This window comes from Lathamus discolor, chromosome 10 (assembly GCF_037157495.1).
Source record: "Lathamus discolor isolate bLatDis1 chromosome 10, bLatDis1.hap1, whole genome shotgun sequence".
Classification (NCBI taxonomy): Eukaryota; Metazoa; Chordata; class Aves; order Psittaciformes; family Psittacidae; genus Lathamus; species Lathamus discolor.
In genome coordinates this window covers 7,460,799-7,482,724 of record NC_088893.1, presented here as the reverse complement: position 1 = coordinate 7,482,724, position 21,926 = coordinate 7,460,799, and the positions used below count along the sequence as shown (strand labels likewise).

Sequence of the window (21,926 nt, the reverse complement as noted above, 5' to 3'; positions counted from 1 at the left end):
GGCTGGGTCCCTGCTGCTTCTGTGCTGGCGGACTGAGGGATGCAATCCCTCCCCACAGCCCCTCACAGACACCCATTCCTGAAGGCAACTGCTTTAAGGAATCACTTTAAACACTGGGAAGCCGCCAGGGCCCGTGAACGGCCGCAACTGACAGATGTCCGAGAGGACAGCGAATAATCCCGCCTTCCTCTGGGAGGATTCGGGTCGCCCTCACCCTCTCTGGGGTTTATCCATTGTCTGCATCCGCCGGCGGTTGTTATTTTTGGTCAGCCCCACGTTTTGTTTGGCCTTGCCAACAGGAGGGAAGGAGGAAGAAGAGAAAGGGGAGGAAGGCTGCTTGGCAGGGGGAGGACCAGCTCTGTTTTGGGAAGGGGCAGTGGGGCACCCCACAGCCCTTGGGGCATCTCAGTGTCTCCTCCCAGCTCCGCAGCCTTGCTGAGCACAGCCACACTCACCACAGCAAGCACAGCTTCCCCTGGTGCCTGCGGGAGTTGCTCCCAGTAAGCCCAATGGACCAGAGGAGCTTGAGAGGTTTTGGGGGGCAGGTCCTGCTGCCCAGCTGCCAGCACCTTTCTGTGCAGGCAGCAGCTGAGGTCATCTCCAGCAGCAAAAGGGGAGCTCCAACAGGGATGGGCAAATCCTGCCCATGGCCAGCACCATCCCAAGCCCTGCCTGAGGACCACATGTGCCTTAGGTCCACCACTATGGGCCAGAAAAGATTGTCGAAGCTCATGAAAGCCAGTCTCCTACCTGCCCTGACCCTCCGGGGATGTGGACCCCATCCTTCACACTTCACCCCCAGCACTGTGCATCCCAGGCAGCCTTCCTGATGGCTGGGGCTTGCCAGCACTGCGGGATGCAACTCAGGCAGTTCCTGGGACCCATCCCTCCAAGCTGTGTGCAATGGGAGGTGTCAGCAGAGCCAGGGAATGAGACACCCAAGAGCTCCTGAGGAGAAGACACACAGCCATGCCCCAAGACTTCGTGCTTCTGCCCATGTACCCAGTGGAACCAGGGGAGCATCAAGCCAGGACTTGCCATCCTTCTCCATGCTGCCTTCCTGGTCTGCCTACAAAGCACCAAGACAAGAAGCTGCCTCCCCACTCAGCAAGGCTTCAGCTCCTGCAGGAGATGGAGGGCACAGCACACAAAACCACCTCTCCCCAGCCTTCCCCACGGCTTGTCATTCAAGCAAACCCCGTGGCCTTTAAGCTGCCAAGGTACCAGAGCTGCTCCGGAATCGGAGTTCGCTCGGCTCCTGCCCTGGAGCAAGGAATCTGAAACGCTGCCACTGGAAACGAAACAGAGCATCCGTCATTTTACTTGCCAGGAATATATCCAGCCCCCAAAAAAAGAAATGCTGCCTGCTAAAGAGCCAGCAACAAACGCCCTCGATCGCACCGGCGAAGCGGAGCCTGGCATCGGGCATCGCCACCCGGGGCCTGCTCCTCTGCTGCATTCAGAGTCACCCGAAATTCAGTGAGCAGCAGAGTCAGGAGAGGGCTGGAGCCACCCTGGGGCCGGGTCAGGACGGCTGGTGGGGACCAGCAGATCCCACCTAGGATGCTACATGGAAAACCCTTGGGTTTGGAGCAAAAAGAGGGAGATGGTGGAGGCAGGGCTGGAGGGAAGGAAGTGTCCAAGCAGAGCCAGCCCTGCCGGGGATGCCCCTGGGAAGCCACCCTTCCCGCGGGCACTGCCAGCATCCTGCCCCTGGCCATTCCCAGTGGCATCCCCAGGAAAAGGAGCTGTGTTCCCAGCCAGCCCAGCCCCCAGCCCAGGCACGCCAAGCCAAATATCTGCAAGAGGCGCTCCCCTCCATGGGAACGGCGACTCCATGCAGAGTTCACATGCCCCAGCAATGCCTGATTAAACTCCCAAACTCCCAGGGAATACCCCTGAGGCTGTCTGCAGATAAGCAAGGAGCTGGGCTGCTCGCAGGAAATGCAGGAACTGGGAAAGAGCAATGGCTTTTTTTTCCTTGCAAATCCAGACTAACACAGAGCAAACCCCGGCGCGCTCTGGCTCACACACAAGTGCTTGCCTAAGCTCACTGCTGTGCACCCCCGGAGCTTCCTGCTCTCCGGAGCGACCGGGAGCTCATGGGTGACGCCATCACCAAGCCGGATCCAACCGGAGGCAGTGGGGATGGAACTGGAGAGCCCAGGATAACTCAATGCAGCACAGAGGAGCTGAGCAGGACCCGCTAGGCTGAAAGATGTTGAGCAAGAGGATGGTGCTGGGTGGAGGGAAGGCTGCATCAAGGTACCCAAGGATAGGAACGCTTGCTGCCAACAGCCTCCCCCAGGACCAGAGATGCTCCATCATTTCAGGTCACCCTGGGGAACACCTCGGACACTGGTTTCACCAGTCCTCGGGTCTCCTGCAACCCCACCACTACCCTTCTCCTCCCATTCGGCTTTCCTGTGACATCACAGCACTAGACCCAGATCTCCTGAGCTGTCCACATAGTCAAGGGCAACAGTAGTCAAGGAAACCATGTTGGTGCAGCACCCAATGTGATGGGTGAGCTGGAGCATCCCAGGGTAAAGAGGAAGGAGATGATGCTCCTCCTCCTGAAGGCAGGGGAGCAACCAGCTCCTCCTCTTCTCCTGTGCTCCATAAGAGCTGAGCCATAGGGAGGGTTTGCATGTCTTGGGGATCAGTGACCCCAGTGCTAGGGCATCCCAGGGGTGCTCCATCCTGACAGCCACAACGTCAGCTTCAATGGAGACCAACTGACATCATAAGGTTGAAGTTCTGCTTTCAACCAGGATCTGCACTGACTGCACACTGTGCTCCCAGATAGGCAAACTTGCCTGACACCACAGGAGCACGGGCAATACACCTACCCAAGCCAAGTTCTCCTTTGGAGGAGATGTATTGCAGCTCTCTCGGTTCTTGGTGCTTCTTCAAGAATCAGCCCAAGAGGAAAGGTGTCCTCTTTCCCTGTAGCATGCCAGCAGAGCATGGAAGAACAGCAGTCCTGGGCAACCTGATGAGAAGAGTCGTTAGGAAAATGGCTCCCAGAGAACTGCTGGGACAAGAAGTCCTGCCCCAGGGATGTGTAGGTTTTCACTGGGTGTCTCGCACACAGTCAGGAGACCTCACTGTGGCTTTTCCACAGATGAAGGTGGCAAATAAGAAAGATGGAGGGAGACAGACCAAGGCCTGTTGTGACAGGACAAGGAGCGATGGTTCCAAACTGACAGAAGGCAGGGTTAGGCTGGATATCAGGAAGAACTGTTTTACGATGAGGGTGCTGAGGCAGGGTGCCCAGAGAAGCTGTGGCTGCCCCATCCCTGGCAGTGCTCAAGGCCAGCTTGGATGGGGCCATGCCCCCTATGGCAGTGGGGTTGTTCTGGATGATCTCTGAAGGTCTCTTCTAACCCAAACCGTTCTGATTCCACAGGAATTTAACTACCAGCTCTGTGCCTTACCAAGAAAGCACAAGTGAGATGCACTGGCAGACCTCAGAGGATCAACCACAAGACAGTTGGAAAGCAGAGCTGGGGCCCTGAGAAAGAGGAAGGGAACACCACCACCACCAGCAGCCACAATGTGAGTCAGGATGGGGGGACCCTCAGATGAGGGGCCTTGATTACAGGCTGTAAGCATCATCCGGACCTTCTTGGCTCCAGGCTCTGAGGGTCTACAACTGAAACTAGCATTAGACATCAATGCTTCTGCCTTTCCTCATTTCAACATGAGCTGATGAACAAGGTGGGATGGCAAGGAACAAGATGGATGTGGTTTTCACAGGTGGTGCCTGCCACAGTGTGGTGCACGCCTTCTCCAGCCAGCCCAGGGTGGGTTCAGAGACCCCGGCTTCCACCCAGGGTCCTGCCTGCTCATTTGGTGACCCCCTGCAAGAGAACCATCTTCCTTCACCCATGCCAAAGGGTTTGATCCCAGGCACTCCGGAAACCCAAAGGTTTCATGAGCCCCACCTCCAGGTGGGTCCTCCAGCTGCAGCATTGGGAAGCACCAGAGATGGTAGGAAATGGGACCTCCAGAGCACAGGGCACCAAGCCAGAGGGTTGATATCTGCACCACCTGCTCTCAATGGACATCCTCCCCCATGTGCTGCTTTCTCCAGCCTGCTCCATCTCCGCAGGGGCCACCACACCCTGGAAAAACCTCATTTTTCCAGGCTTGGATCAAGCACAGGCGACCGGAAATGATGTCCATCAAGAGTGTGGCCATCAAGGGAAAATCCTGCTGGAAAGCAGCAAAACCCCATCCTCAACAAGTGTGACCACAGTGCCAAGGCAGCCACACTCCAACCAGGACAGCTCTGCCTGGTCCATTGCATGAGGGGGACTTGGCCTCCAGCATGAACTTCACCATGCAGGTTCGTGCCTTCAGGTGTTTTCAGAGGGGGAATATATATCCAAAAAAAGCAAGAAAGACAAAAAATTTGGGCATGCAACTGAGCTCCTGTGATTTCCCTATCTGCTGCTGGGCAGCCATGGAAAAATCCCGAGGAAATTTCTGCTAAAATATAATCATTCCACAAAAAAAAAAGGGAAAACCCACCAGAGGCTCAGCTCGCTGGACACAGCACGCCAGGAGGGGCTGACAGAGCTGTTACGGTCTATTGGGCCAATAATCCACAAACTAAGACAGATTTATTGTACATGGCAGATCGTAACAGCTCCAAAGAAACCATCACTGTCTCCCGGTGCTTAAAATTCACTTTCTTGGGGGGAAAAAAAAGGCCAAAATATGGCTTGAAGAGATAAGATGCGTGGTTGTGACAGACAGAAGCCTGTGCAAACACATATTATGGGTTTTTTTCTCTCTTGGTATATAAATAAATAAAATATCTCCTCTTCCAAGCCGAGCGCAACAGCATTACCCAGCTCGGAGCGCTGTCCTTACCACTGGATTACGCGGCTTGGTTTCACCTCCCTTTAGCAAGATGGATTTGCAGGGATGTTGTTTCTGCCCCAATATTGCAGCCTGAACACAGAGAGGGGGATGAAAATGAAGCTAATTACAGCCAACTTGTTCCCATCTGCTTTGCTGGGATGGGTGGGTTTGGGTCCCCTCTCTTTGGAAGGTGCAAGCCTCCGAAAAGCAAGATGCCAGAACAGAGAGCAGGCTCTTCCCACTGAACATGGTGACGGTGAGTGAGCCCAGGATGTGGGGATGTTTAAGGAGTAATAAAGGGCAGTCAGTGCTTTCCCTTCAGCTTTGCCCCTGGATGGACAGGTTCTGGGAGCAGAAACAGGAGAGAGACCAGCTCAGGCCCATCAGTAATTGTGATGCTGGAAATCAGCCTGGGTCTGGTGAGAGCTTAGGCCAGCTCACCATATCCGACGGGATCAAAGGGGCTCAGCCAACAGGTTTAGTGTGGCTCTGCCCGGTCAATGGAGTAGACCTGGCCCCACTTGCTCTGCACCCAGTGAGCACGCATCCCTCAGTGGGGTGATGCCGGGAGGATGCCCAGTGAGGCCCTGAACCCCCGCAGCATCATGATGGGTCAGCACTGCACTCACCAGATCCCCCAGCTGCACCCCAAAACCATCCCAAAGAGGGGGCGCTGGGCCAAGCAACCCAAGCAACGACAATGGCTGGGCTCAGAGATGCAGAGCAATGCCCACGGATGCAAGGATGGGGTTTGCACGGCTACCCCAGCCCCCTGAAAGCAATGGGCTGGGACTGGCTGGGAGCTCCAGGGAGGGAGTGGAACCGAGTAATTAGAGCAGGAGGCTGTGAGTCAGCAAACGATGCGTAACCTCGAGGTTGACAATGAGGGAGAAGATGGCAGTTTCGACCGAGAGCGCCCGCTGAAAGGGCACATTTAGATATGCAAGAAGCAGCAACTCCCAACAATCAGAGGGCTGGCGACCTGCTCCACAAACCACGCTGCTCCACAGCGGCCGCCCGCCTGCCACAAACCGGTGCCTTTCTCCACCATCGCTGCAAATAGAGACGCAGGCAGTCACAGCCCAAACCCGGTAGGAGCAGGGACCACTTCCAAACACCCCAGTGCTCAGAGCGGGAAGGACAGTGGGCAGCCTCTCCTGCAGCATCCCAGCCTGCCTGGGGAGCGGGATGCAGCCGGGCTCGGCGCCTGACCTTGCTCTGGATGCCCTGGAGAGATGAGCAGCCGGCGGCAGCGATCCTCCAGCACGCAATGGATATTAAGGGCAAGGTTTGGCTCGGAAGCAAACCCCAGCTTCAGCCACAGGCTCATTCCCCCCTTGTTTTAGAGGGGGGCGCGTGTCCATGAGGGCTGCAGGCAGGTAGGGCCCTGCCGCACAGCAGCCCTCGGCGAGGAGAGTTTAATTAACCCCGGAAAGCAATCGCTCAACGGCCAGCGCGGGAATCGATGCGGAAGGGGCAGCTTGCTGCCAAGGGACCATCTGCTCGGGAGAGGGATGGCGGCTCCGGGTCCCCCCCCCCGCGCTGCCCCCCGCCTGCCGGGAAGCCACCGTGGGGCAGCTGGTTGGGGCGGGGGCCCGATCCTGAGCGCTACCACCAGGTCCCCCCGCCCTCGGCTCGACCCTCGCTTCCCGTAAAGCCCCACATCCCCACGTGATTTCCCACAGGCTGCAGCCCACCCTCCCCCAGCACAAAGCCTGCCCCCATGGGGGGTCCCTCCAGAGCAAGGAAGCCGCTGGGATGCAGCTGAAGGAGAGATGGGCAGGATGTGACCAAGCATCCTCCTCGCCCACCCCACAGCTGTTTTCACCCATGAGATGAGTTTGGGGCAGCCTCAGCCTTGAGGGCACAGGGGGGTTGTGCCTTTTGGAGCACCAAATACTACCTACAGCCAGACTCCCAGAAGAATACTCAAAGGGATGCTCTCAGCATCCAGCATCACCCAGGGTACCAGCCACGAAGCCATAGGGCACCATGTTCCCTCCTGGTTAGGGATGCCCCATGGCAGCCTGCTAGGACAAGGAGTCAGATAACCAAACGCCCCCACCAAGAGGAGGCAGCAGGGAAACCCCTGGACGAGGAGGGAAACTGAGGAACACAGATTCATCTTTCCATGCCATGCCCCATACCATGGCGACCCCAGTATGAGCCGAGAGGGGCACAGAAAGAGCAGAGGTTCTGCTGTACCCACACTGCACCCTGCCTGCCCACCCCTGCTCCAGCAACAGCCCGCCAGCACCCACCTCCACCCTCAAGCTCTGTGGGCAGCCCTGGGCCCTTCTCTAACCCTGTACCTCCCAGTTACTCCTTGCTTGCTTTTCATTCCACCCACTAAATGATGCCAGGCACTCAGAGGCACATGCTCCCAAGGGACCCAGGAGCTGCTCCCCACCCCATAGCTCTGGGATGGGGTCACTGGGAAAGTTTGGGATGAGGGCAGGGATCTGCAGCAGCACCCCAGGGCAAAGCCAGCCAGATAGGGAAGCGAAGGATTTTGTCATGCGAGATGGGACCCAGTGAGACCGGATGGCATCACTCCTCCCTCTCCTACAAGGGGACCTTCTACCACCATCACATCCCACCCAGCTCCCAGGGTGACCACATCACATCTTGCTCAGCACCACAGAGGTGGTGCAGATGCTCCCAGTCTGGGAGCTGGGAGACACCTTGGGCTCCTCTTCAACTCCTGCTGGTGCCCTGGACCTGCAGACCCTCCGATGGCAGCAGCAAGGCTGGAAGGGGATGGTGCTCCCTGCACCCATGCACAGCAGCTTGGGTACCATCTCAGTGCCCACCTCTGCTCCAGGGAAAGGTCCTGGTGGATTCAGTTCCCAGCCAGTGATGGAAACAAGCTCAGGCTCCTCTACGGAGCTGGCAGGGTGAGGGCTTGCCAGCACATCCCACTGCCCCTGTTTTCCCAGGGGAATACTCAGAGGGATGCTCTTGGTACCCAGCACCACCCAGGGTACCAGCCACGCCGCTGCAGTGCCTAGGGATGAGGCACTCCTTCCCATTCCTGCCTGCCCTGCCGCAGCAGCCCATGGGGAAAACAGCCAGATCACTGCAGGCAGGAAACTGAGGCAGGGAAGGGCTGGGATGTATCCACACACAGCTGGTGTCAGCAAAGGGACCCAGAGCCAGCTTTTCCAGCTTTTCCTGCTCCTCCTCTTCCCGTGGCCATCCCAGTAGGAGTGCACATGGAGGAGGACAGGGAGCAAAGAGAGAGCAGGAACCACTTCAACCCCAGGACAGTGTGAGGCAGCAGCACATCCCCGGCACTCCCAGGAAGGATCCAACCCTCTCCAAACTGTGCTTGACCCCTCAACCTGGTGCTCAGACCCCCAAAATGCTGCTTGATGCCCAAGCTAACACACTCAGAGCCTAAACTAGTATTCAGCCCTCTAAAATGATGCCTGACCCGAGCTGGTGCTCAGCCCATCGACACAGTGCTCAGCCCCTCAACACTGCATTCAACACCCCAAAATGCTGCCTGACCACTAAGCCAGTGTTCAGCACCCTAAAACAGTGCTGAACCCCAAAACTGCTCCTTAGAACCCCAAAACAACGGCTGACCCCCAAACCAGTGCTCATCCCCCCTTGCTCAGCCTCTCAAAATGATGCTTGACCCCCAGATCAGGGCTCAGTTCCCCAGAACAGTGTTTGACCCCTAAAAAGGCTCAGCTGCAATGAAGGGGGCAACCCCACCAGGAGGTGCCCAAAGCAGGGCTGGTTCCGTTCAACCCCAGAGCACCCATGGACCATGGGGAGAGGCACAGGGTCACCACTGCCCATCCTCCCTGGGGAGAGCTGCTCCAGTTTCCTCCAGTGCACAACGCTGGTCGTGAGGTTCTTCAGAAAGGCTGGAGAGCCCAGGTGTCTCCCCCGATCTCCTCTGCCCCTGGGCTCAGGATGTTCTCCATCACCAAAGGGATGGGAGCACCATGGCAGGGATGTCGGTCCCCCCACAGCCACATCTCTTGGCTGCACCACACATCCCAGCACAGTGTCCTGGAGGGGGCCACCTTGTGTTCCCCTCCCAAGCAGTGGTTATCAAAGTCAGACCCTCAAAATCCCAGCCACAGGCATCCCGGCTCCTGGGGACCACTGGCATTTCCAGACCCACAGACACAACCCCCATCACTGCCCTGTCCCCTCATCCCTCCCTGAATCCCCAACCCTGAACAACCCACCATCCACAGCATGAATTCATCCTGCTTTTATCTCCACAGTGCATCAGCACAGGGAGGGAAGGGAAACACCTTTTCTCCTTTTCTTTGGGTCTTAATCTTTACCTGGGGTTGTATTTACCTGTCCTCTCACTAATCCCTCAATGCCTTCTCAAAGGAAAAAGCCCCATCCTCCACCAGCCAACACTCGGCTGCTCCCAGCAGGATCTGGGCCAGGGAGCACCCAGAGCCCAAGCACCATGGGTTTAGCACTCAAGCTGACTCCAGCTCTTCCCAGCAAGGTGGCCAATACATGTTTTCATTTAAGGAACCCGAATGGGAACCTGGGGAGAAGGGAGATGCAGGCACACCAAGCGATGGAGGCAAAGCCCAGCAGGTCTCAGCTCCACTCATGGGCTCAAAGCTTTAGGGAGCATGCAGGGTAAGCATGAGAAACTGCCTCTTCAAAAGGATCTGCTGGAAAACCATACGGTTTGCATCCGCCATGGCCAAGGTGCATGGGGACAACCCTGGAGCATCTCCCACCCCTGGCCGTGCTGATCCCTGCCTCAGTCTCCCTGTGTGTAGGGAGCACAGGTCACCCCTCTAACTGGGGATTCAGGCAGCACAGGCTGCCCTTGAACCACCTCCAGGGCATCAGTGGTGCTGGGCAAGAAACGCGCCTTGGGGATCACCCTGGAGCTCTGCAGATGGGGCTCATGTGGCTGGGGGGGATCCCTGCAGATGTGGGGGTCACAGGGCTCTGCAGAAGGGAGCACGGGGGGAGCAAGGGCTTTGTATATGGGAGGCTCTGCAGACAGGGGGATCTGTAGCTGGGGGACAGGGTCCCTGCAGAATGGGAATAAAGGAGTCCCTAGAGATGAGGGAACAGAGGGCTCTGTAGAAGGGGACAGTGGGCTTTGCAGACGAGGCGAGCACAAGGGGCATAGGGGTCCCTGCAGATAGCGGACATGAGGGTCCCTGCACATCTGCCCTTCTCAGGCCAACCTCCTGCTTCGCCACCCCCATACCAGAGCTGCCCCCACCTCTGGAGCTGCGGGGGGGCTGCCAGGAGCCCCTCCAGCATGGCAGGGGCTGCCCATAGCCTGCCCTGACCCCCAGCCCCGCCGGCGAGCAGAGGCAAGCTAAGCGGTTATGGCAGCGCAGCCCTCCCGGCTGCCAGACAGCGCACGCTCCACCGCGGCCGGCACCTTGCCGCGCCAGCCTGGAATTTGCAAGCTGTCCTGATGCATTAAGGCACAAACGCCTGGCGTCCAGCTCCCAGCACTGCTGGGGCCGAGCTGGGCTGGGCCATGGCATCCCCCCAACAGGGTCTCCATCGCTGTCCCCAAGGGCGGCCAGAGCCACCCTCATCATCTTCATCCTCCACATTTGTTTTTCTCCCCATGCCCCAGCTTTAAAAAGCTCTTTCAGCAGAGCAGGGAGATGCTGCCAGCTCACAGCACCCTCATGGGCACAGCGCTGTGAGGATCACCACAGGGAGACAGCTACAGATGGGCTGCAGTCCCTTGGGGAGCAGGGGATCCCAGGGTCCCCCCTCCCTGTGCCCAGAGCCACACTGTGCTCCCCCAGGTCTGGGGGCTCCCCCCTGGGGCCAGCACCCACCATCCTGCATCCAGAGATCCCCCTGCTCTGACGGACTCCATGGGACTCCTCTCAAAGCCACCCCTTGTCCATGCCCCGGGCTGCCCCTCCAGGTCTTCCAAGGGGATGGGTGTGCTGTGGGATGCTTGGGCACCAGCCAAGGCTGCAGGCAAGGGGACATCCCGCTCTGCAGCATCAGCACACACTCATCCTCACCCACATACCCAGCGATGCTCTCAAATCAGTGCAGGACCCAACACCCACCCACAGCCACCAGCACAGCCAAGGGGTGACCTGCAAAGGGACATCCATCCCGCAGCCGGGCAGGATGAGCTCGATCGGCTGTGCCGATCCCAACGGCACAGGGTGAACAGCAGCGAGATGCCCGTGGGAGGAGGGAACAGCAACAGCCGGCTGGAATAGGAGTGTGAAGAAACGGCTCTTGCGTGCTCTGTCCGGAGCCAGCCAACAAGGCCATATTTGAAATGCTTCGCATACCTCCGGTCATCAGATTAGCGAGATGCAGAAGGTAAAGCAGAGGGCAAGAGGAGTCCCGGCCGCTCGCTCCCATGGGCAGCAGGAGCTGCAGAAAACATCCTCAGCAGGGATGAGGGTGGCCATAGGGACCCTAAGAGCAATGGGTGCCTGGGATCCACCTCTCTGCTGTGATCCCAGCTGGACACAGCACAGAAGGTGAGGAAGGACAATCTAGCTCAGCCCTCGCAGCCAGCCCATGTCTACAAGCCTGCTGTCCTGTCCCAGCCACCAGCCACTGCCACCCCTCACCTCCCCCTGGGCCGAACAGGACTTGGACCTGCTGAAAAACCTTTCAGTGGGTTTTCAGAGGGAGACTTTTCACCAGGGGCTGCTGTGACAGGACATGGAGCAATGGTTTCAAACTGCAGGAGGGTGGGTTTACATAGAGCATAGGGAAATGTTACACAATGAGGGTGCTGAGGCGCTGGCACAGGGTGCCCAGGGAAGCTGTGGCTGCCCCATCCCTGGCAGTGCTCAAGGCCAGGCTGGACACAGGGGCTTGGAGCAAGCTGCTCCAGTGGAAGGGGTCCCTGCCCGTGGCAGGGGGTTGGAACTGGATCAGTTTTAAGGTCCCTTCCAACACAAGCCATTCCATGAATCTGTAAAAGACTATACAATCTCCAAGTAACATCTGCAGGCACAGCTTCTTCACTCTCCCTTGACCTGGACTCAAACCTAAAGACAAAGCAGAGGGCAGAGCACTGGTCTGCACCTCCCATAGGTGTATACGTCCCTCCATCGCCCACTGCACCAGTGTCAAAGGGTTTCAAGCCATCCCCAAGACATCAACACTCCTTGGTCACAAATGGTCGTCCCAGCATGCTCCATCTTCAGGAGAGCAGGAACCTGCCTCTGATCAGCAATGGGGCTCAGAGAAGAGCCTCCAGAAGAGCCATGGGATATGGAGGCAGAAGAACTGAGAGCAACCGGGTCTGCAAATGCTTGGGACCCTGCAGCATCAGGATGTCCAAGTGAGAACCCCTCAGCCTTTGGAATGCTCAATTGAAAGACCCAGGACTCTGATCTGACCCACAAAGTGGTTTTTCAGCCAGTCTCTGACGGAAAGAGGCACAAAAGCCCCAAGGGCACATCCGAGCAAAAAGCAGTGAGAACCGATGACCCCAGGGCCCTTGGGGACACCAAGAGGTCTGAGCAGATGGATCTGCATTGCCCATTTGGACACGGCCAAAGACTTTCATAAGGAAGACTGCAGGAGACAGATACTGCCCAGATGCCACTGTGGAGAGCTAGAGCACTGGCATGAACTCAAGGCAGCAGCAGAGGACACCAGAGGTGAACATGCCCAATCTCATCACACCAGAGCACAAACTCAACCCTTGCTGCAGGCTGGACCATCCCCAGGAAGCTCAGCAAGTGCTGAGCAGACGGATGCCAGGGCCAGCTGCAGATCTCATGGCTGGTAACAGCCACCAGAACCCACTGGAGTCACCCAGAAGCACCTCACAGCCCATGGGCCAAGACAGCACCACTCCCCAGCCCTGCTACCACTGGTGCCAAAAGGTGACAGTCAGACCTTTGGGATGAAGCCCACCTCAGAAGTGACCCAGAAATGACAGGCTGCATCTCACACCGTGGCACGGGTCCCATCCCCAACCCACACCATGCCCCCACTGAAGAAGTGTATTACAGCAGTGACACAGGCAGAGCCAGTGACCCAAGCCCTTCCCCAGCTCCCACCTCTCTGAGCTGGGAGAGTGGGGATGGAAAAAACAGAAAACAGCATTTTCTTTCTTTGCCACCAGTTCCAGGGTGAAGGCCAACACACACCTTCCCATGTCCGAGCCACCACTCCATAAGCATCACTCTATGGAAGCGACGAGTCCTCATCCTACCAGCACAGAGGATGCCCCAGTTCATCCAATGGAAGATGCTTTGGTACAAATAACACCGTTTGAGGATGAGGACATAGAGCCAGACCTACAAACCCCAAGGCAAGACCACAGCAAGATCACAAGGTGGACACATCATAGCCATGATTCAAGTCCCTCTTCCATACCATAGCGATGGATGGGTGAAAACCAGAGACACCAAGGCAGCCTCTCAAAAACCTTCTGACCTTAACAATCCTTTTATTCACATAATAACAGGCTGCCACCCATGGGTGGCAAGGGCTGTCATCTCCATATGCTTGCAAGCCATGAGAAAAGACAAGACAGGATGAAGCCAACCTGAAGACATTGATACACCCCACAACACCCCAAAAGGAGAGACTATTGAGCAGGTGAGGACCTGCTCTACAGCATGTTCATACCATCAGTGATGAGATGATGATGGACTTGAAAGCTTCTTTCAATCCTTGTAAAACATGCCCTTTGGACTGTCCCAGAGGTGATGGTACCCAGCCACTCACTGGGGTCACACTGTCCTGCTGCCTAGCTCTTCCTGGAGCTCTCCTAAGGGCTCCAGCCTCACAGGCATCCCAAGGGACACAGGCATGGATGGAGACACAGGCTGCTCCTCACCCTCACACCCTGATGCTCACCCAGCAGGTCCCTCAGGACAGGTAGTCACAGCCTCCCCACCATGGCCCTATGATGAAGGCAAAGTCTGCTGATCCTGCCCTGCTGCCCATGGCAGAGCCACTAGAGTAGGTTGCTCCAAGCCCCTGTGTCCAACCTGGCCTTGAACACTGCCAGGGATGGGGCAGCCACAGCTTCTCTGGGCCCCCTGTGCCAGTGAAAGCGCTGGAGCTGCTCTATGGTCTCCCTGAAGCCTTCTCTTTCGCACTGAACACCCCCACCTCTCTCAGTCTGTCTCCAGAGCAGCTCCAGCTGTGCCAGCACTGGGACCATTTTGGTGCCCTTCTCCAGCCCCGCTCTCACAATCCATGTCTGTCTTGCACTGGGCACCTCAGAGCTGGCTCCAGCACCATAGGGGGTCTCCCCAAAGCACAGCAGAAAGGGAACATCCCCTCCTCAACTGCTACTCATGCTCTGGGGTGCAGCCCAGCACAAGGGGGGTTCTGGGGCTCAAGCGCACACTGAAGCCAGATCATGAGGAGCTTCTCATCACCCACCAGCATCCCCCAGCCCTCCACGGGGCTGCTCCCAACCCATCTACTCCCAGGCTGTGCTGGGGCTGGGGGCTGCCCCCACCCAGATGCAGGACCTCGCACTTGGCATGGCTGACCCTCCTGCCCACTGCCTGCCTGGCAGGGAAACACACACCAACCGGCTACCAGCAGCATCTCCATCGCCTCCCCAGCCACCGCAACCCTCCCGTGTCCCCAGCAGGGTGGGGGCCACCCTCTTCCTGGGATGGTGGTTCCCATCCTCCTCCCCAGCTTCCACAGCTCCATTCATTGGGAGGACACCCAGCCAGGCGAGAAACGCCCCAACCTCCATGCCCAGGCTCTTTGAAGAAGGGGGGCTGTGAGGAGCAGTGGGGACAAGCGGGGGGTCCCCTTAGGCAGGGGGTCCCTGCAGGACCCCCCATGCTCCCAGGAGTCAAAGTCAAGGCAGGGGGAAAAGCGAGGGGGGAAAAAATGAACCCCAGCCCTTTGGAGTGCAATATTTTAGTTGAGCACCAGAGCATGAGTAAAGGAGGGAGCTTTTTGTGGTCTGGTGAGTTTAAGCTATGAGCTGAAAGTTTAACTATTAATACACTTAATCAAGAGGCTGTTCCTACAGCCAGGCTTTGGGAAAACAAACTCTCCAGCAGGGCGAGGAGGGGCAAAGGAGTGGTGGGGACCCCCGGGAATGTCCCTGCTGGGGGCACTGGGGGGCAATGGAGGGGGTGGGACTGGCTGGGGCTGGATCCAACCTCGGCTGAGCCTTGAACAGCCACAGCAGGAGCTGTGGGGAACGCTGGCTGCAAGCCCAAGCACCCAGGATCCAGCCCCTCTTGCCCCCCACTAAGGAGACTGGGCAGAGGGGACACTTTGGAGAGAGGACACCCCCCCAAGCCCTGCAGCATCCCCAGGTCTCAGGCAAGCAGCACCCACATCACTGGTGTGACACTGGAAATGGTGACACTGGGGGATGCTGATGGGCAAGGGACCCTCAGGGTGGAGACTCCCCAAAACACACACACACCATTATGGCATCTCCCCCGCCTTTGCCAAGGAGGAGAAAGAGGAGGGACAGGCTGAATTTGGGGCCACAGCACCCTGAGCCCCTCTGCCCCACTCGCTCACCTCGCACCACAGGCAGGAGGTGCCGCATCCCCGCCACAGAATCCATGTCAAGGACAACTCGGCTGCCTCCTGCCTTCTTCCCACTGAGGCGGGGAGCAGGGGAACGCACAGTGCCCATCACAGCCCCCCCATCCCTGCCTGCACCCCACAGCCAACAGGCAGAGCCCTCCCTGCCCACGAGGCCATGGACTTGCCGACAGCGCTGGACGGCCGCGGCTGGGGGCCGGAACGAACTTCTGAGCTCCACCGGCGGGTCCTTTGTTACTTTGCTTTTGTTGTCACAAGCCGGCGCGTCCCCATCGTCCCCATCATCGTCCCGTCACCGTGGTCCCCCCCATGGCACCCCCCGAGGTCAGCGATGTGACATGTGCCAGTGCGCCCAGGTGCCACCGCGGGCACGATGCCGGCACTCTGGGTTTACCGGGCCTGCAGCGGGTGTCCGCCGGGAGCCAGGAGCCGGTGCCACCATGAGCGGTGACACTTTTGGGTTCGAGGCTCAGCCCCACGTGACGCCGCGACCGGTTTGAATCTGCTGCGGTGGCAGGAGCCGACAGCACCGCCGGCGGGGCGAGAGCTGGCGCCCGGGTGCTGGGAACGGGGGTGCTGCAGGAGGAGGTGGCTCCGGATAGAGGTTTTAAGGAGAGACACACGGATGGATGCACGGACGGATGGATGGAGGTTTCCATGCCTACCAGCGGTACCCTGAGGGGGGGTCACCACCTCACCCCCCCTCTCCCCATCTGACCCCTCCTCACCTCAACCCTGTGGAGGGGGATGCAGCTCAGCTCCCCGGGGCACAGCGAGGGGATGTGGAGTCGGGGGAACGGGGAAGCACAGGGGAGTCCGACCCTCCGCAGCCCCAGCGGGGTGGGGGGACACGGACAAAGCGGCACAAAGGGGCCGCTGACACAGCAAGGGCCCGTTCCCAGAGCAACAAAACTTCCGCCTGCCCCAGGTAGCCGGGTTTGTGCACCCCCCCCCCCCTCACCCCGCGCTAAATCCCGCTGCCTTGAACCCCCCATCCCTGCAGCACGCCAGCCCCCCCCCACCCCCCCTATGTTTTCCCCCTTATCCATGGGGTCGGTTGCAGGGAGGCAAAGGTTGCCCGGCCGGGGTCACACATGGGATCCGTTATCGCAGGATGTGTGCGCAGCTTTGTTTGTGCGTGGGACGCGGAGCGGGGCGGGCGGCGCTGCCCCCCCCCATCCCCATCCCATCACCCCCCTTCCCTTCTCCTTCTCTCCCCGATCAATCATCCCAGCAAAGAATAAACCGACCCAAAGCAAACACGGGCCCAGCAGAAGGACGCAGCCGGGTGCGGGATGCGGCGAAACAACAATAATAAAAATAAACCGGGGGGGGAGGGTGCAGCACCCAGGGGCTGCGCCGCGGAGTTTGGTGCCAAAATCCCAGGGTTTGGGCACAAATCACAACCCCCCCCCCCGCTGGCTCCGCGGCTGGCGGCACCAGCGGGGATATCGCGCTGCGATCCGGCTGAATTTGGGCTCTCGGGGTGCGGGCGGTTTGGGAGTCCCACCCGAGGGGGAAGCGGCGGTGGTGAGGAGGGGGGGTGACAAAGTTGGTTTAGTTGTCGCACATGGCTGGGCGATGGCGAGCGGCGCCGCTCCCACGGCCACTCCGCTGCCGGTCACCGGCGGAGGAGCCATAAACTGCCGCGGACGCGCCCCCGGGGGAGGCGAGAGCACCGAGAACCGAGCACCGAGCGCGGTGGGGGGGGGGGGGCCGGTACAAGCGACCTCTCCTCCCAAAACCCCCCTTCCCACCCCCCGGGATCCGCTGCCGGTGGCCGCTGCCCGCTGCGCCCCCCCGCCGCCACCATTGTCACCGGGGAAACCACCGGGCGATGCCGCGGCCGGTGGGGGGTTGGAAGGTCTCGCCCCCATCGCTTCCCCCCCCCACCCCATCTCCTGGCGCATCCCCGCCGGGGCGCGGGGTACCGGGAGCGGGGTTCAGCCGCACCGAGACAAACTTTGCTCGTTCGTTTCTTCCCCCCCCCCTCACACACCCCGGGAAGGGAAGCGGCGGGGCCGCTCGGGCGCCGCGCAGACAGCACCGGCCGGGCCCCGGCGCGGGCAGGCGGGCAGGCGGCCAGCTCCGCGCCCCGCCGCCGCCGCGGGCAGCCCGGTACCGGCGCCGGGCGGAGCGGGGCGAGACGCAGCCGCCCCCCGCCAAACTTTTTCTTCTCCCTTTCCCCCCAGCAACCTTCCCCCGTCTCCTCCTGCTCCTCTTTTCCCACCGCCACCCCGCACCCCAACTCCACCGGGGGTCGGCACCTACCGGTGCGGGCAGCGCTGCCGGGGGGTGCCCGGAGGGGAGGGGGGAAAGAGGAACGGGAGAGGGGAAAGGGACGGGGCGGGGGGGGGGAGATTCGGCACCTGCCCGGCACCGGGGACGCGGGGCCCGGGGGGTCTCGGCCGGGCTCGGTGCCGCCGCCGCACACCCACCTCCACATCGCCGCTCGCTCTGGCAGCGCTCAGCCCCCGAACCGCGCCGCTGCCGCTGCTGCTGCTGCCCGCGGCTGCCGGCAAAACCCGGACCGGACCGCACCGCACCGCACCGCGCCGCGCCGCGCCGCGCGCGCCCCCCGCCGCCCGCCGCGCAACCCACCCCCCCCCCACCCCCCCCCCGTGTCAGAGGCACACACACACACATCCCCCAGCGCGGGGGGAGCGCGCCCCGCTAACGCACCACACCGCGTGTCCCCCGCTGCGCCCCGCCATGGGCCGTACGCACCCACGGGCGGAACGGAGAGTGACCCACACATACACCCCGCGTCCGTGCCACACCTGCCACCCCCCCCCATATTGGTGTCGTATCCCCCCCTTCCGTGTCCCCGCCGCCCCCACGGGTGTAACCCCGTCGTTATGCCCCGCCCCCGGTGTCCCACCTGCCCCCCACCCGGCTGTGACCCCCCCATGTCCCATCTGCCCGTTCCCCCGGGTGTCACCACGGTCTGTGCCCCCCGTCTGCCCGCTCTACACACCCGGATGCGACCCCCCGTGTCCCTTATGGACTCCCACCTCCCACGGGGGTGGGGGTGTGCCCCCCCCACCGTGCCCTAGCCCCACCCACGAGTGTTATCCCCGTGTGATTCTCCCCCCGTGTCCCCCCCAGCCCACACCCGGCTGTCAGCCCATGTCTTTCTTGCCCCCACCCCGGTCACTGTGGTGTCATCTCTCCCAACCCCGTGTCCCAGCCCCCCCCCCCCCCACTGGTGTCACCCCACTGTGTCGCCCCCCCTCCATGTCCAATCAGCGCCTGTAGGACTTCGCCCCGCTGTGCCCCCCCCCCCCCCATATCCCACCACCCCTTGGGGTGTCACTGGGGCGAGATCTCCGTGTCTCACCCCACGAGTGTCCCCCCCCCGTTGCACACCCCATGCCCCACGTGTCCCACACAGGTTTCAACCCCTGTGTCCTAGCTGCACCCATGGGTATAACCATGCTGTGTGTCCCCCATGTCCCAGCCATGGGGTGTCCCCTTTGGCGTGTTCCATCCCTATGTCCCACCCCATAGGGTGTCTCCCGGGTGTACCACATCCTTCTTTGTCCCCTCTAGGGTGTCCCACCACATCTCCCACCCATCCATGGCCCCTGTAGGGTGTCTCCCAGAGTGTCCCCCATCTTTCTGACCCCCCATGGGGTGTCCCCCCTCCATTTGCATCCCCTTTGGGTTGCCCCATCCCTCTGTCCTCCCCTGTGGGGTGTCCCCCACGTGTCCCCTTTCCTCCATCCCCTCCGTGGGATGCAGCCAGCAATGGGGCACAGGACCAAGGGTCCTCCCCTGGGTGCAGAGGGGGCTGCACAGAGAGCAGACCCCCCCATCCCACCCCACCCCGCTTAGCTCCACAGGGAGCATCACCATCGCCTGGGATGCGGAATCCCAACGGAACCCTGAATAAGCAACCAATAACGGGTGGCTCCATCAAACCACGCGGGGGGGGACACACAACCCCCCCCCCCCCCGAGCTTAGGGCCCGGCGGGAGAGGGACCCCTGGGCCCCGAGTTCGAGACAATCCCAACTTTGGGGCAGGACCTGGCGCTGCTGAAGGAACCTTTCCCTTTTATTTCCCCTTTGAGGGGTGGGCACTGGAGGGTGGGAAGTTTAAAATCCTCCTTCAGTCCCCGCCCCGCAGCCGAGCGCAGCTTTCCAGGGACAAACAACCCAAAAAAGCCCCAACCACCCCCAATTCCCGCAGCCTTTTCCCTTGCCAGCAAAATACCCAAAACCTCCCAAAACTGAAACTGGGTTTGTGCTGCCGTTGGGAGAGGGTTTTTTTTCACAGGAATGCGAAATCTCTTCCCACCCCGCTCCCGCCTCGGGTGGAACAAAAAAATCTCAGATGGGGATGGGGATGGGGACGCACCCCCCCCCGGGAGCCGCTGTTTGTATTTGAGCCACGTTTCCCTTAATGACGTGCCTCTTGCATATGGAGCGCCTGGAATTCGCACCCGCGGGCGCCTTTAGGATGCTCAGCCCGCCCCGAAATCCCCCCATTCCCCAGGGGCAGCGATGAGGGCACTGCCCCGTCCTCCTGTGATGCTTCCTTTGTTCTTGGGGGGGGGTTGGGGGTGGGGGGGTGAAGGCCCTGACCCACTCAAATGGATAAAATCACCTTTATTGAAGAATGAAGTCTAAGAGAGGGGAAACTGAGGTACAGTGATGGTGGCAGCAGCAAGACTGAGGCTCCAGCACAGCATCCCCGATCTGGTACCCACTTCCCAGCACCCCATGCTCCATGCCCAGGGAGGATGGGATCCCTCAACACCCAAAACCAGCACATCCCCACAGCACTGGGACAAGGGATGTGGCCCATCAGCCTCTGTCCTGCTGCTGGACCCTTTTCCGGTGATGCAGGGGGAGTTATGGGGGGCAGGAGGATGGGATAGGAAGACGAAAGGAATGGGGATGGAGTGCAAATGAGACAGGGATGAAGACGACACAGAGCAGTGATGAAGAGTGAGTGGGATGGGGATGGAGGATGAAGGGGATGAGGATGAAGGGCAAAGGGGATAGGGATGGAGGGCAAATGGGACAGGGATGGAAGATGACACAGAACAGTGATGAAGAGAGAGCGGGATGGGGATGGAGGATGAAGGGGATGAGGATGAAGGGCAAAGGGGACAGGGATGGAGGGCAAGGAGGAAAGAATGGAATATGTCAGGACAAAGGATGGAAGGCAAGGGGATGGGGATGGAGGATCACGGGGATGAGCATGTAGGAGGGCAAATGTGATAGGGATGGAGGGTGGTGAGAGGGCAAGGATGGAGGATGACAGATTCAGGGTTGGAGGGTGTAGGGCACAGGGATGGAAGGCACAGGGGGCAGAGAAGGGTGGCAAGGAGACAGGGTGAGGAGGCACAAGGCTGGGAAGAACTGGGAGCAGGGACACTGGAGGTGGAAGTGATGTTGAGCAGCCCAGCGTTGAGGTGCAGAGGGATCACACATGGGGACATATCCCAACAGCATGCAGAGCACAAACACACCCCAAAGTACCCAGCCTGACCCCTCCAGCCCAGCCGCTGCCACCCAAGTGGGTTACAGAGCTGGCACTCACTTGCACCTCCTCCACACCAGGCGTAGGGACATCTTCCAGCACAGGGGACCCAAATCCGGCCAGACACCGCGTCTGGAGCCCCAAACCACGGCGAGATCCCTGATTTCAGGGAGGGGTCTGAATTTCTTCAGCCACTAGGATGGGAAACCTGATGGTTCCAGCGGTGGGAAGCTGGATGAGTTCCTCGGGATGCTGTGCCCCAGCGCCAGGCTGGCACAAACCCCTTGTGTTTCTTATAAACCACTTTGTTCCCTCACCCTCAGTGGTGCTGGGAAGTGGATCTGGAGCAACCAGTGTGTTTGTGGGTGCCGACCTCTGCAGCGTGCCTGGGGTCACAGTGACCCAACACCACCACCACCACCACCACGCTGGGCTGGCTGCCATAGGCAGCGCGGGGCTCCGGTGCACCCAGTCAAGCCCAAGGTCACCGCACCCTGTCTGATGGGGGCCATGGGGATCCCTTTGCACCTTCCCTGCTGCATGAGCCGGGAATGCCGGGACAGGGCCCCCGCCACCCGCTAATGGAGGCCCCGTCTGTGTTAATTTTTAACCCCAGCTGTCTCACACATGGCGGGCACTGGCCACAGCTGCAGGGACCGGCCACCCCTTCCTGGAAAGGGCTGGGGGGGGAACATGAGCCCCCGCTGCCCATGGGGTCACTGCCTGATGGCTCATGCCCCTCAGGGGAGCCCAGCCGGGGGGCTCGGGCAGGGGGATGTGGGTACAGGGCTGTTGTGTCTGTGTCTGGGAGGGAGGCCATGGTCCGAGCTGTCCCCCCGGCTCTTCCACAAACAGCAGCAGCCGCTGCCCGGGAATGTCCTGGCAGGAGGGACCCGGGCCTCAAAGCAAACAGACGCCGGCGCGGCGGCTGGGAGAAGGGCAGGAAGCGGCGTTCCCACTGCCCCATCCCACCCGGCGCAGGGGGAGCGCAGCGTGGCGAGAGCCAGGGCAGCGATGTCAAGGAGAGACCCTCACCCAAACCAGCCCCGT

General features: G+C 60.2%; 1 protein-coding gene across 4 annotated transcripts in view; it reads right to left on the bottom strand.

Annotated features, from left to right (window-relative positions):
* The window catches only part of CXXC5 (CXXC finger protein 5), a 32,031-nt gene extending 13,946 nt beyond the window's left edge, over positions 1-18,085 (bottom strand). For 2 of the 4 annotated variants that reach the window (XM_065690699.1, XM_065690702.1), the window contains exon 1: positions 17,823-17,900. The gene's annotated coding sequence lies outside the window, so the exon portion shown is untranslated. Of the gene's footprint in view, positions 1-15,778; positions 15,795-17,822; positions 17,901-18,066 lie in introns of those variants that run through there. The other 2 variants (XM_065690700.1, XM_065690701.1) reach the window with 2 other exon arrangements.
* Positions 18,086-21,926: the final 3,841 nt, after the last annotated feature.